Genomic DNA, 15,858 nt, shown 5'->3' with positions numbered 1-15,858 from the left:
ACCAGGGCTAACTAATTCCGTAAATCCCTAGTTGCGATGTTATTAACCCCTTCTCTTTTGGAACCGCTACCACAGTGCTTGAATGAAATCCTGTGTAAAGCGTAGTTACATCATGAATCAAATCTGGATCACACTGAGGATAGTCCGGGGGGCACAGTTATAGGCTGATCCAGGGTATCCTTAACATGTACACCCAATCCCCGCCATGTGATTTCTTAACCTACCAATCACCGTTTTGGCCGCAGTTGGCAAAACCGGGCAAAAAGGCTTTCCGGTTAGCAAGGCGCATGTGTAAGCTTGACACCTATGCAACTTTGCATACCTGAGATACACCCTCTTTTTGGCGTCCCTGAGTCTGGGGTTTGGCCCTACGGTGTCAATGGCCCAGAATCTGGTACTTTTCAGAATTCCGGACTTGTTTATAGTTTGGTGCTCTGGGGCTTTTCATCCCTGACACTTCTGCTAGACTGAGGGTCGCCGGCTTAGCGGGACCCCTTTTAAGTCAAATACCCCCAGCAGTTTTTTGAGTGCCCACACAATGGCCAAGCACTCTTTCTCAATGGTGGCATAGGCCACCTCTCTGGGGAGTAGTTTTCGGCTGAGGTACACCACAGGGTGCTCTCTACCGTCGTCCCCCACTTGGCTCAACACAGCCCCAATGCCATAGTCCGAGGCATCAGTCTGTATGAGGAAATGTTTGGTATCGTCTGGGGCAGCCAGTATGGGGGCCCCAGCAAGCGCAGTTTTCAGTGCCTGGAAAGCAGTTTCACAGGCAGGAGTCCAGGTGATAAGCACAGGCAGGGGGGATGGATGAGTGGTATAAGTGAGGGGGATAGGTAGATGTGTGGGGGGGTGTGTGGGGGAAAAGGTGAGCGGTATAGGTGAGGGGGATAGGTGGAAGTGTGAGGGGCATGGGTGGGCGGAAAGGGTGAGGGGGTCATCTCCCCGCAGACAGATTTTGTTTATCAGTGAATTTCTACATTTCTAACCATAGTCTAATAATGAGGAATAGTTAGTGATTAATGCGCTCTAGCGCTGGATCCATGTAATTCAAATAATGCAGATAGATGTTGGGATTGGTGCTAGTGAGATGTATAAAGTTGTAAAGTCCCCTACAGGGCAAAATATCCCTGGGTGTGGGGTTGATGACAATGTCCCCTGCCAAATCTTCATAGGGATGGTCCCTGGACTCACAGCATAACTCAATGCACAAATAAAGTCAATGATACTCACATATATGCCCTAATCCAAATGTCATGGTTGGTGTGCAGCCAAATGTAGTTGCTGATGTGATAGAAAGGAAGGAGAACTGGCGCACAGCCAAAGGAGTGGGTCACCAAGAAATTGAATGAAAAAATATTCCTTTATTGGATCAAGGAGATAAAGTGTATCTTTATACATGAAACGCGTAGGAGGGTTTCTACCTCCGTTTTTTATATGGACTAATAAAGGAATATTTGTTCATTCAATTTGTTGGTGACCCACTCCTTCGCTGTGCGCCAGTTCTCCTTCCTTTCTACCAAGTCTAATAATAAAGGAATTACTGTATTTTGATAAAAAAATTATTCAAGCCAGCGTAACCCCGTCAGTGTAACATCCAATTATAGCCGGTATCTGCACTGGGTGCATATTATTTCTTGTTGGAATAAGGGAAATATGTGAAAGTGCCTAATGGGTTAAATCAGGGTTTCCCAAACTTTTTTTTCCGTGACCCGGTTATTTTTGAACTTCTACTTCGTGACCCACTAAAAATTTTATCGCCTATACTGGCCTATAGGGCCTGCACAGACACACACACAGCCACTGATACACACACACAGCCACTGATACACACACACACAGCCACTGACAGACACGCAGCCACTGACACACGCAGCCACTGACACACACACTGATACATACACACAGCCTCTGATACACACACACGCAGCCACTGACACACACACGCAGCCACTGACACACACACGCAGCCACTGACACACACACACGCAGCCACTGACACACACACGCAGCCACTGACACACACGCAGCCACACAGATACACACGCAGCCACACAGATACACACACACACACTGATACACACACATACACTGATACAGATACACACACACACACACTCGCTCTCCCCTATACCCACACACACTCGCTCTCCCCTATACCCACACAGACACAAACAGTGAATTACAGGCAACGACGGATGTGAGTGACTGGAGAGGGGGCCAGGGGCACTTGGGTGGGAGGGAGGGAGGGGACCAGGGGCACTTGGATGGGTGGGAGGGAGGGAACCAGGGGCACTTTGGGAGGGAACCAGGGGCACTTGGGTGGGTGGGAGGGAGGGAACCAGGGGCACGTGGGTGGGAGGGAGGGAACCAGGGGCACTTGGGTGGGTGGGAGGGAGGGAGGGAACCAGGGGCACTTGGGTGGGTGGGAGGGAGGGAACCAGGGGCACTTGGGTGGGTGGGAGGGAGGGAACCAGGGGCACTTGGGTGGGTGGGAGGGAGGGAACCAGGGGCACTTGGGTGGGAGGGAGGGAGGAGACCAGGGGCACTTGGGTGGGTGGGTGGGAGGGAGGAGACCAGGGGCACTTGGGTGGGTGGGAGGGAGGGGACCAGGGGCACTTGGGTGGGTGGGAGGGAGGGGACCAGGGGCACTTGGGGACCAGGGGCACTTTTTGGGGACCAGGGGCACTTGGGTGGGAGGGAGGGGACCAGGGGCACTTGGGTGGGTGGGAGGGGGACCAGGGGCACTTGGGTGGGTGGGAGGGGGACCAGGGGCACTTGGGTTAGGGGACCAGGGGCACTTGGGTGGGTGGGTGGGGACCAGGGGCACTTTGGGGACCAGGGGCACATGGGGACCAGGGGCACTTTGGGGACCAAGGGCAATTGGGTGGGTGGGAGGGGGACCAAGGGCAATTGGGTGGGTGGGTGGGAGGGGGACCAGGGGCACTTGGGTGGGTGGGTTGGGGACCAGGGGCACTTGGGTGGGTGGGAGGGGGACCAGGGGCACTTGGGTGGGTGGGAGGGGGACCAGGGGCACTTGGGTGGGTGGGAGGGGGACCAGGGGCACTTTTGACCAGGGGCACTTGGGTGGGTGGGAGGGGGACCAGGGGCACTTGGGTGGGTGGGAGGGGGACCAGGGGCACTTGGGTGGGTGGGAGGGGGACCAGGGGCACTTGGGTGGGTGGGAGGGGGACCAGGGGCACTTGGGTGGGTGGGAGGGGGACCAGGGGCACTTGGGTGGGTGGGAGGGGGACCAGGGGCACTTGGGTGGGTGGGAGGGGGACCAGGGGCACTTGGGTGGGTGGGAGGGGGACCAGAGGCACTTGGGTGGGTGGGAGGGGGACCATAGGCACTTGGGTGGGTGGAAGGAGGACCAGGGGCACTTGGGTGGGTGGGAGGGGGACCAGGGGCACTTGGGTGGGTGGGACGGGGACCAGGGGCACTTGGGTGGGTGGGAGGGGGACCAGGGGCACTTGGGTGGGTGGGAGGGGGACCAGGGGCACTTGGGTGGGTGGGAGGGGGACCAGGGGCACTTGGGTGGGTGGGAGGGGGACCAGGGGCACTTGGGTGGGAGGCAGTGACTGGGTGGGGTGACTTACCTTGCCGCCGGACGCATTGCCCTGCTGCCCCCGATATCCCCTGCTGCCCGGGACGGGAGGTGGGCTCGGGAGGGGGTGCCACGGGAGGTGAGCTCGGGAAGCTGGCTGCGGGGGGAAGCGGGCCACAGTAGGAGCTTGAACTTCCCCCTCCGTCCCACGTAACGTGCGGGCCGCAGAGGAGCTGGTACTTCCTCCTCCGTCCCACGTTGGGAGCGGGGGGGAGGAAGGGAGCAGGCCCTGCTTGCCCTGCGCAAGCGCGCGGGACCGCAGGGGGAAATCGCCGCCATTTTTTAAAATTGAGCAGGGGGGACGGGAGACACCGCGCGGCTAGCCTCGCTGCGACCCGGCAATTTTGGTGCCGTGACCCGGTGCCGGGTCGCGACCCACCATTTGGGAAACGCTGGGTTAAATGAATTAAAAATAATGGTTTCTGTGATTCAGTGGAATTAAAAACTGGCAAATGCCAGAAACAAGGTCCCCTTAGTATTATAAAGGATACATTGGGGGTGCTTGTGTTCCTTCGTTGAGCACCCACACTTTGTCCTTCACAGAGCTAAGGGAATCCTATTTCCATGGAAAGGGAAGTGTGTTCTCTCACTTAAAATAAATACCCACCCCAAGTTTGAACTTACCAAGTTGGGCATAAATTTCCCCTTTCTCATAACTGTCCATCTTTCCGAAGCCTCGGTTGTCTATCATGGTGATGGTCTCGGTGAGTTCATATGTTGTTCTACACGTGGTCAGTCCTCCTTGGAACAGTTGTCCAGGGGCCACTTGTGCTGGTGTCTCAAACTTTTTACCCTCCAAGACGTACTTGCAGGAGTTGATGAGGGAGGACTTCCCATGACCTGCAGAGCCAAACAGCTGCAACAGAATCCGGGTATAACCTTGAGTTCCCAGCTCGTCGTTTCCAAGCTGGTATTTCAAGACCTTCTGTCTAAGAGCCTCCAAATCCTCCATGGCTTGTATTGTCACAGATCTGCTTCTGGAGATCTCTGGGGGAACATACATATCTCATACTGAGTTCTCTGGGTCTTTAAATAGAGAGTGGAAGTTGAGTCAATGTGAAACTGAAAGAATGAATGAATTGAGTGTCTTGTCTATTTTATTTATTTCTTTTCTATATATAAAACTGAAAGGTTTGTCTGCGATGTTTGTCTGTGGGTATGTGCGTTTTGTGATTGGTTGCTGCCCGCCCACTGCTCTTGCTCTCATTGGCTGAGGCACACCCGCTCCCACCCTTCCCAGGTTCCCCCCCCCACTCCCAACATGGGACGGAGGGGAAGCGCCAACCCAGCTTCCCTGTGAGCGCCCCCTGCAAAAACCCGCCACTCTGGCCCCCCCAGCTGTCAAGTTCTCGCACCCCCTCCCCAGGCTCCCCCCCCGCTCCCAACGTGGGACGGAGGGGAAGCACAAACCCCGCTTCCCCCACACGTGCCTCCTGCCACAGCCCGCCACTCTCGCACCCCCTGCTGCCAACTTCCCCCCCCCAGGACTCCCCCCCACTCCCAATGTGGGATGGAGGGGAAGCGCCAACCCAGCTTCCCCCACGCATGCCTCCTGCCACAGCCCGCCACACTCCCCCCCCCCCAGCCACCAACTTCCTGCGCACCACTCCACCGAACCCACCCCAGGCAGCTGCCGTGGGGATATCAGGGACAGGGGAGGGTGAAACGTCTGGTAGCAGGAAGCAGCACCCACATCAAGGTAAGTCACCCACTCCACCCATTCACACAACACCCCCAGTCACTGTCACCACCCACCCAGTCACTGTCTCCCATCCAGTCACTGTCTCCGACCCAGTCACTGTCTCCCACTCAGTCACTGTCTCCCACCCAGTCACTGTCTCCCACCCACCCAATCACTGTCTCCCACCCACCCAGTTACTGTCTCCCACCCAGTCACTGTCTCCCACCCAGTTACTGTCTCCCACCCAGTCACTGTCTCCCACCCAGTCACTGTCTCCCACCCACCCAATCACTGTCTCCCACCCACCCAGTTACTGTCTCCCACCCAGTCACTGTCTCCCACCCAGTCACTGTCTCCCACCCAGTCACTGTCTCCCACCCAGTCACTGTCTCCCACCCAGTCACTGTCTCCCACCCAGTTACTGTCTCCCACCCAGTCACTGTCTCCCACCCAGTCACTGTCTCCCACCCACCCAATCACTGTCTCCCACCCACCCAGTTACTGTCTCCCACCCAGTCACTGTCTCCCACCCAGTCACTGTCTCCCACTCAGTCACTGTCTCCCACCCAGTCACTGTCTCCCACCCACCCAATCACTGTCTCCCACCCACCAAGTTACTGTCTCCCACTCAGTCACTGTCTCCCACCCAGTTACTGTCTCCCACCCAGTCACTGTCTCCCACCCAGTCACTGTCTCCCACCCACCCAATCACTGTCTCCCACCCACCCAGTTACTGTCTCCCACCCAGTCACTGTCTCCCACCCAGTCACTGTCTCCCACCCAGTCACTGTCTCCCACCCACCCAGTCACTGTCTCCCACCCAGTCACTGTCTCCCACCCAGTCACTGTCTCCCACCCAGTTACTGTCTCCCACCCAGTCACTGTCTCCCACCCAGTCACTGTCTCCCACCCACCCAGTTACTGTCTCCCACCCAGTCACTGTCTCCCACCCAGTCACTGTCTCCCACTCAGTCACTGTCTCCCACCCAGTCACTGTCTCCCACCCACCCAATCACTGTCTCCCACCCACCCAGTTACTGTCTCCCACCCAGTCACTGTCTCCCACCCAGTCACTGTCTCCCACCCAGTCACTGTCTCCCACCCAGTCACTGCCTCCCACCCAGTCACTGTCTCCCACCCACCCAGTCACTGTCTCCCACCCACCCAGTCACTGTCTCCCACCCAGTCACTGTCTCCCACCCAGTCACTGTCTCCCACCCACCCAGTCACAGTCACCCACCCAGTCACTGTCACCCACCCAGTCACTGTCTCCCACCCACGCAGTCACTGTATGTCACTGTCTCCCACCCACCATGTCAGTAACCCACCCACCCAGTCACTAAATCCACTAACCCACCCAGTCACTAAAGTCACTAATCCACTCACCCAACAGTCACTATAGTCACTAAAACCCAGTCACTAACTAACCCAAGTCACTAAAGTCACTAACCCACACACTCACTAAAAGTCACTAAAGCCAACAGGAGCTCTGAAGGGGGGGGGATCACAGCCCTCCTGCCCCCCCAGTGAGCCGCCGCCGGCGAGCTCTGAAAGGGGAGGGATTACAATCCAAGTGAGCCGCCGCCTAGCTGTGAAGGGGGAGGAATCCCAACCCTCTTGCCCGCCCCCCTCCCAGTGACCCGCCATTGGCGAGCTCGGAAGGGGGGGGGAATTGGAGATCTGAAGGGGGGACCGGCTCGTGACCGAGGGGGGGGGGAAATCAGAGCTGTGAAGGAAGATTATGGAGCTGTGAAAAGGGGGTGAATCAGACATGTGAACGTGGAGGGGGGAGGAACGCAGCTGTGAAGGGGGGACGAAGCTGTGAATGGGGGGGGGGAATGGAGGTGTGTACGGGGGGGGCAGAGCTGTGAAAGGGGGGGGGCAGCTGTGAACGTGGGGGGCACATTCATGTGCAGGGGGGGCCAGATTGCTGTGAACGGGGGAGGGAGAAAGGGGAGGGAGAAAGGGGAAGGGGAGGAGAGAGGGGAAAAGGCAGAGAGAGAGGGGATTAGGGAGAGAGAGGGGGGGAGTGGAGAGGGGGGAGCAGAGAGAGAGGGGGAGCGGGAACATTAAATCCTGGGCAACGCGGTTATATCAGCTAGTATACTATATGAATTAAGCTGCTATTATTATTATTATTATTATTATTATTATTATATTGCTAGTTATTAAATGACAGAGAGGGAGCAGACTCATGGATCATTTGAGCCAGTCCTCATAATTATAAGTGGGCTACCCTCACAGTAGTGAGGATTGTAGTGAGTTTTTGGCAACATCAATTTATTTATTAATTCCCTTAAAAGTATGCCAAGGAGAGTGTTACAGACACACACTGCTCTGTGTGTTACAGAGTACCAATGTAAAAGGGTTTAAGGCTGCACACCACAATATATGAATAAATACATACAGTTTACCGGTGCTGCTGGTTCAAGGAAGTACCTGCCAGGAAATTCCAAAGTACACTGAGGAAAAAAAGAGAGATCCAGCGCTCCACGGATTTCAAGATAATGAATTTATTGTGCCACACGACGTTTCGACCAACAGGTCTTTTTCAAGTGATAAGGCATACTCAAATGAGGGTCTACCTAGTATATATACCCTCCAACATTAATCAAACAAGTGAAAACAGTTACATAATCACCCCAGCTGCTCCCAATCCGCTTCCCCTGATCAGTGCTATCTCCATGCATAGCAATAACAGTCCATGAGAGTTCATTTCCGGTTCCTGTGTCCATTTCCGGTCTGTGCGTTCCAGTGACGTCACGGGACTCTTCTGTGCATGCCCATGCGTTCCAGCGTCGTCATCGTCTCCCGGTCGATCTACAGTGACGTCAGTCTTCTTGCCTGAGTAGTTTATCCTTCCCTCGTGATGCTGTGGGGGCTGTGTGTTCGCTCTATGAGCTGTAAGCCTTCCTTCCTTCTGCGTCTCGATGTGGTGTAGAAAGGTGGCGGTCACTGCAGAAACGGAGCTCAGTCAGGATACAATAAAATCAGCTTTATTTCACGGTGCTGCACATTACAGAGAGACCATCTCTGACGCGTTTCGTCTCGTAGCTGAGACTTTATCAAAGAGTACAATCTCTCAACATAGCAGGGTATCTAAATAGGCCGCCCTTGATCATCATTGGTTAGAACGCTAATGAGCCACAGTAGTGGGTGGTAACCTTGATTACACTATGAAAAACCATGAATGAACTGGGCAGTATACAATAGAACACCTGCATTGGATTGAATTAACACACATGCAGAAAATTAAAACAAAAACTACTAATAACATATTAAAAACAAAGAAAACAGAAGTAACATGTAGCATCCGTATGAGTAATTGTATAAACATATCACATCATGTAGTGGAGGCAATACTCTTGCGGAGGAATATAGATGCTAAGGACATTTAAATAATGCATTATGATATGCCTCTCATTTGAAAGATAAACAATGTACCAACAATCTCAAAGAATGAAATATACACATCCCAAATACATGAGACTATATAGAAATCGCATTAAGTCCATATAGGTACATATGTGAAAAAAGGGGGGTTGGTGTATGTGGGTGTGGGTTATAGACCGATGTACTTTATCGAATACACGCTCCTGTCCCTAAGAGGCTGCCAGACGACATCCACCCTATGGGATATTCGTGAAGCGGGGACAGTGAGGAGGGACGAGCGGCGAGGTGACCAGGTCGGGTAAGGGCAGCAGATATAGACTGCCGTGAGTTCATGAGAGAGGCTCCCATCAGGGCTTCTTCTCCTGCCTCTATCTATATTCTGCTAATCGGCCCCCCCACCGTGGCTTCATAGCAACCATACCTCCCCCCCCCCCCCCCTTCTGGACTTTATCCATTTATTCCTTCTATCTGCAACAGCATTGCCTACATTTCTACATATAGAGGCTGCATACCTTCAACACAAATAAGAATTTTCACCAGTTAGAGCACAGGACACTTGGGGTTTACTCTCCACCTTTTCTACTTGCGTCTCGATGTGGGAGGTGCTCCTGCGTCCTGTTTCTTCACTGTGAGATCTCTGGAATCTTGTAGTCCTTAATGTGTCCTTAAAATTGGACTTTACTTCTTTCTCTCTTTTCCTGCAATAAAAATCCTTTAGTATGTGATCAGGGGTAGCTCTATGTAGTGTGCTCCAGTGTAAATTTAAAATGTGCATAATAAACATTTATTAAAAGTTTATGGAATGCTTATCAATCTATTAATCAAGTCCTTACTCACTTTAAAGGCTTCTCACCAACAGCAGCCATGCCATATAAGAAACAATTTTATCTCCTATTAAGAAAACAGTTGTATGATATGTAGTCATTTAGCCCTTTTGGATAAACTGTGTCCAACGTGTATGTCCAGTATGTCTCTCGCTGTAATAAAAGTGTGTCTACATCAAATCCTGTGGACTTTCTTTGTATTAGTTCTATCCCCATTACACGAAGGGATGAGACTGGGTGGTTGTGGTTTGTACAGTGGTCAATAAAAACCGTATTCTCCGATTTATTATTTATCCTGCTCTTATGCTCAATAAATCTGGTTTTTAGACTCCTTTTTGTTTTACCCACATATAAAAGTCCACAAGGACATTTAATGATATAAATGACTTGTATGGTAGTGCAGGTGATACGCTTATTGATTTTAAATTTTGCACCACTTCTCGGATGACAAAATTCATCACCTGTCATTAAACTGTTGCATACCGAACAGTTAAAACACTTGTAGCAGCCTGCTTTTGGGTTACTTAAGAAATGTGTACTCACATAGTGCTCTTTTTTATCTGCTTTTATAAGAATATCCTTGATGTTCTCTCCTCTTTTATAGGCAAATCTCGGTGTTTCTTTACATATGTTTCCTAATATCTGATCTGTTTGAAGAATTTTCCAATGTTTTTGTATGGTTTGTTTAATAAATTTACTTGCAGTGGTGTATTTGCTGACAAAGGTCATTTTATCCTCTTTGGCTATTGGCCTAGTTACCATTAGTGGTTCCTTATCCAAAGATTTTTTCACTTTGGATGCTTTATGTCCCCTTTCAGTAAATCTGGTTTTTATATCTGCTATGGTTCTAGCTAGATGTATAGGCATGTCAACAATTTTTCCCGCTCTGATTTTTTGCGAATATGGTAACATCCTTTTTAATGGGTCTGGATGAAAACTAGATCCATGCAATGTAGCATTTCTATCCGTAGGTTTACGGAAAAGGTCCGTGTGTACCTCATGTCCATCATATGTGATCATTACATCTAGATATGATATTTGAGATTTGCTCCAATTCTTAGTAAATCTTATTGGCGTAGGTATTTCTGCCAAATATGTGAAGAACTCAATAAGTTCATTTTCTGTTCCCTCCCAGATAAAAAAGAGGTCGTCTATATAGCGACAATAGAAGAGCATTTTACCAAAGAATTGTGTGTCATAGATGTATTTTTCTTCAAAATGTGCCATGTATAAGTTAGCATAGGATGGTGCTACATTGCTACCCATGGCGGTACCTGTGGTCTGCAAATAAAAATTGTTCTCAAATTTAAAATAATTTTTGTGCAAGATAAAGTGTAACAGTAGCATGATGTAATCAGTTGGTGGTCCTTTATGGTGACTTAATTCTAATTTTTCCCTAACCACTTTTAAACCTTCTGAATGAGGGATGACCGTATAGAGACTAGTGACATCCATGGTCACTAGAAATACTTCTCTATCTTTGAACTCAATTGATCTTATTTTAATTAAAAAATCAAACGTGTCTTTTATATACGATCTACCCTCTCTCACTATTGGTTGTAAAAAAGTGTCTACAAACATTGACAATGGCTGGTTGATGGAATTTGTGGCAGATATGATCGGTCTACCTGGGGGATTATGCAGACTTTTATGTATCTTTGGTAGTAGATACAGCACTGGTCGGCGTGGGTGGTCCATTGTTAAGAATTCTACCTCCTTTTCTGTTAGCCATGTATTACCCAAACCCAATCGTAAGATTTGTTTTATTTCTTCTTGGTATGGGTTTGTGGGATCATGTGTTAATTTCACATAGCAGTTTGTGTCTGCTAGTTGTCTGTCGGCTTCTGCCCTATACTGTTCATAATTTTGGAGAACGAGGGCCCCTCCTTTGTCTGCCCTTTTCAGGATGATCTTGGGGTTATCGGCTAAATGTTTTAAACACTGCTTTTGACTGATGTTAAGGTTGTATTGTATGCGATGTTTTTTCTTAAAATATGTGTTTATATCATGTTTCACCAAATTCATGTATGCTTGTACTGCTGAATTCTTAACAGGAGGTACAAACGTAGATTTTAATTTACATACCGTTTCTTCAGTCAGATTTTGAGTGGCTACTGATGGCTGCTGCTGTTGCATGGCCGGTCCCCTGTTGAGAAAAAAAGATTTAAGGTTTAGTTTTCTCTCCATCTTAAAAAGCTCCACCTCTAAATCAAATCTGTTTGCTCTAGTGGTGGGTACAAATGAGGGACCTCTAGACAGAACCTCCAATTCTGTATCGGACAGTGAGTAATCAGAGAGATTGATAACAAGACTATGCACACAACTTATTGCCGGGGTCTCAAGACGGGCGGTGTCCGCTGGTTTTCGTCTCCCCCTCCTTGTCTTTTTTCTTTTGCCTTTTTCCCCGTCCCTCTCCCTCCTCCTAAAAAAGAAGCAACATCACCGCATTTTTCCGGGATTTTTTTTAGAATGCCACGCACTTCACCGCGTTCATGCCGCATTCATACCGAATTCATGTTGCATTCACAGCCGCGGTTGATGCGCGGTTGATGTGTTTATTGAGAATGGTTCGGATTTAATTGGTTGCAATTCTTCGCGTGTCCGCCAGATGGCAGATATTCATGATTTGTAATGCGCATGTGCTTCAGTAATGTGTCGACTTGCAGGTGTTTCGTTTAAAAAAGATACCACAGTGGTCTATTGTAAATTGGCCTTGGGATTGAAGGAAGAGGTAACAAAAATGTATCAATTTAGGTTTTTCATATTAAAGAAAGACAAGCACCAGTTTCCGGTCTGGTTATTGTCCTGAGAGTCCCGCCATGAGTGCACATTTGCAGCCCGTGTTCCAAAAACCCGACAGAACGTACGCTTATTTAATATGGGCCGCGATTAATGCAACAGATGATAAGATGGCAACAGTTGTTCAAACTTATCAGTATTTTATCGAAAACTATGACTTTTACAAATTTTTGCCAGCTCCTCACGTGTGGAAGCGTGCAATAAGGAAAAAGTTATGTAGCGATCCATGTTTTTTTCGTATTGATCCCGAATTTATTGGAGGGTATTGGTGAATGGGAAATTCTATGGTGAGTAATGTTGCCGTTTTTTATTCTGTTTTATTTATTTTGAAAATATCAATATCAGTGCGATTCAAAAGTCAAGCGATTCTCCTGTAAGCAATATCATTGGCTGAGCGGCTTCTACAGTACTGTAGATACTGAACAATTGGTGGAATGCTAGCCGCATGCGCATTAGAACGTTCTTGAAACGCATATGCGTGTCATCACATCGACGGTAGGCGCATGTGAACAGTAAACGCCCCCTGAGAAAATTATTGGTGGGACTGACTGGGAACTTCTTTAGGGGACTAACCATTACAGTACAACGTTTATTTTTGTTTTTCCTCAGAAAAGAAAACTTTGTCATCTCATGCGGAAAACGGCAAATGGAGGGATTTTGATGAATAATATCGCTTTGTGTAACAATGCCTGCACATTGCTGAATCGGATTTAAAAAACCACGTACCGGAGTCTACAGTTTATATATATACTTTATAATAAACCCGAGAAAATAAAAAGGATGCATTTATTCTACATGTATTCCAGTACATATGTGTATACTATACCCGTACAGCATGTATTGTTTTAATACTCTTGTGATGTGCAGTATTGAGCATGCCTACAGTATACAGTACAGTATGCCTGGACAGTAGTGTACATTCTAGAAACACTGTATTTTGTTACAGTATAAAAGGAGACAATGGAACAATTTAAAATAAATCAACATTTTCTTTTATAGGTGGAGTAAGTACAAAAACATTTATTTACAAATACTGTACAATGTAAAAACATTTTAAGTGCACAGAAATTCTAAACATCAACAGGTGTATGGTTTACTGCTATTGAAAACAATTATGTACAGAAAGTCAAAACATTTACAGTCAGTCAGTATGGTTTACAGTCACATGTTGTTATTAAAAAAAATTCTTTATTCAGAAAATTTAAACAACGCAACATCTCCTTTATTAAAGTTCAGCTAGTCAAAACATTTACAGTAGGATGGTGTACAGAACAGTCAGTCAGGCCTGCACAACTGCAGTCCTCGAGAGCCGCAAACAGGCCCGGTTTTCAGGATAACCTTTGAAAACCGGGCCTGTTTGCGACCCTCGGGGACTGGAATTGTGCAAGTCCTTTGTGTACAGTAAGTAAAAACATTTCTTTATTACTACAAGTTAAAACACGCAACATCTCCTTTATTAAAGTACAGAAAGTCAAAACATGTACAGCACAACAGTATGGTGTTATGAAAAAAGTTATTTAATCATAACATTTAAAAAACGCAACATCTCCTTTATTAAAGTACAGAAAGTCAAAACATTTACAGTAGGAAGGTGTACAGAACAGCCAGTCAGGCCTGCACAACTCCAGTCCTCGAGGGCCGCAAACAGGCCCAGTTTTCAGGATAACCTTGAAAACTGGGCCTGTTTGTGGCCCTCGGGGACTGGAATTGTGCAGGTCCTGTGTACAGTAAGTAAAATCATTTCTTTATTAATACAAGTTAAAACATGCAACATCTCCTTTATTAAAGTACAGCATGTCAAAACATTTTTTTTTTTTTTAAACTTAATTTTTATTAAAAAAATTTAGGGAGAGGGGGGAATGAAGAAAATAAAAAATGGGGGGGAGGGAAGGGTACAAAAAATAGAGATGGGAGAAAGTTCACATTCATTTACAATTTTACCTAACAAGACTTCTTAAAAATATTCTATCACACAGTTAATATAAATATCATTTTTTTTTTTTTTTTTTATTACAACAAAATTAAGTGGGTATTAATTTCTGGTTTATTTTCACTCAGAATCCAAGGTAACCACACATTCTGAAAATCTGTGTAGGTGTCGTTATTAAGACTAACCAGTTTTTCCATGTAGCAAATCTGCCAGACTTTATTTTTAACTTTGGGAATTGAGGGAATAATTGTTTGTTTCCATACTGCCGCTAATTCGCGTCTTGCGGCTGAAGATATGTGGCACAGTAATTTATTTTCATGTCTCGTGAGGAGGTAATATGGTTTGTTTAAAAGAAATAACCAGGGATCCATTGGTAGGTCCAAACCGAAAAACCTTTGTGACCACATTTTGATTTCCAGCCAATAAGCTGCTATGAATGGGCACCCCACCACATATGTATAAATGTGGCTTGTACTCCACATCCTTTCGGACATGTAGTTGGGTACTCTGGGATGAATTTAGCTATTCTCATGGGTGTTAAGTACCACCTCATCATAACAACTTTATAGGCATTTTCTCTGATTGTGATACACATTGATGATGTGGCAACTTTTTGAAAAATATCATTCCAGTCTTCAATATCTAATACCTTCCCCAGAACATCCTCCCATTGTTGCATATATTTCAGTTTTTGATTCATTTGTGGAGGAGGGCTAACAAAGTATCCATACAATTTAGATATCTGTCCAGATGTGTTACTATATGCTAGACAAAGTGACTCAAATCTAGTTAGCAATTTGGGGGGTCGGATTTTGTTATAAAAGGCTTTCAATTGAAGGTATTGGAGGAACTGATTGTTTGGGATAGCCTTTTCTTTGTGGAAATATTCAAATGGTCTGGGAAATCCTTCTGAACCTACATCTTTTAATCTTGTGATACCTGCTATTTTCCAGTCTATAAACCTATTACGGCCTATTCCTGGACCAAATTCTGGGTTATCATATAATGGTGTCATGTGTATTCAGTGTTGTAAGGAAGTGTCGATTTGCAACTGAGTTCCATAATTTGAGTGAGTGGGCTATAATTTGGCTGGATTTGAGTATTCCGGGCCTGTTTCTCATTGGGGACCATAGAAGATTATTTAATTTGACTGGGGCAACTAAATCCGTTTCCAATGATACCCAATGTCTGTGGACTGGATTAGAATACCATAGTATTAGTTGGCTTGTTTGGGCTGCTTTGTAATAGGACATAAGGCATGGTAGTCCCAGCCCCCCTGTCTTGTTTGGTATATTTTAGATTTTTTACCAATTCTTGGTGTTTTATTTTTCCAGATAAATTTGTTTATAATAGACTGTAGAATTTCAATTTCCTCCAATACCAATGGAATGGGTAGAGTTTGGAAAAGATACAGAAGACGGGGCAATATGTTCATTTTTATACTGTGTATTCTGCCTATCCATGATATAGCGTGGCCGGACCACTTCCCAATATCAGACTTAAGAGCTCTTAGGACCTTTGGATAATTCTCCCTATACAGAGAACTATAGTTTTTTGTGATAAATATCCCTAGGTATTTGATCGTATTCGGTTGCCATTTAAAATCAAAGTTTAAAGTAATCAA

The sequence above is a fragment of the Ascaphus truei genome, chromosome 11 (genome assembly GCF_040206685.1).
Source record: "Ascaphus truei isolate aAscTru1 chromosome 11, aAscTru1.hap1, whole genome shotgun sequence".
In the NCBI taxonomy this organism is placed as follows: domain Eukaryota; kingdom Metazoa; phylum Chordata; class Amphibia; order Anura; family Ascaphidae; genus Ascaphus; species Ascaphus truei.
Note: the sequence above shows the minus strand (reverse complement) of the source record.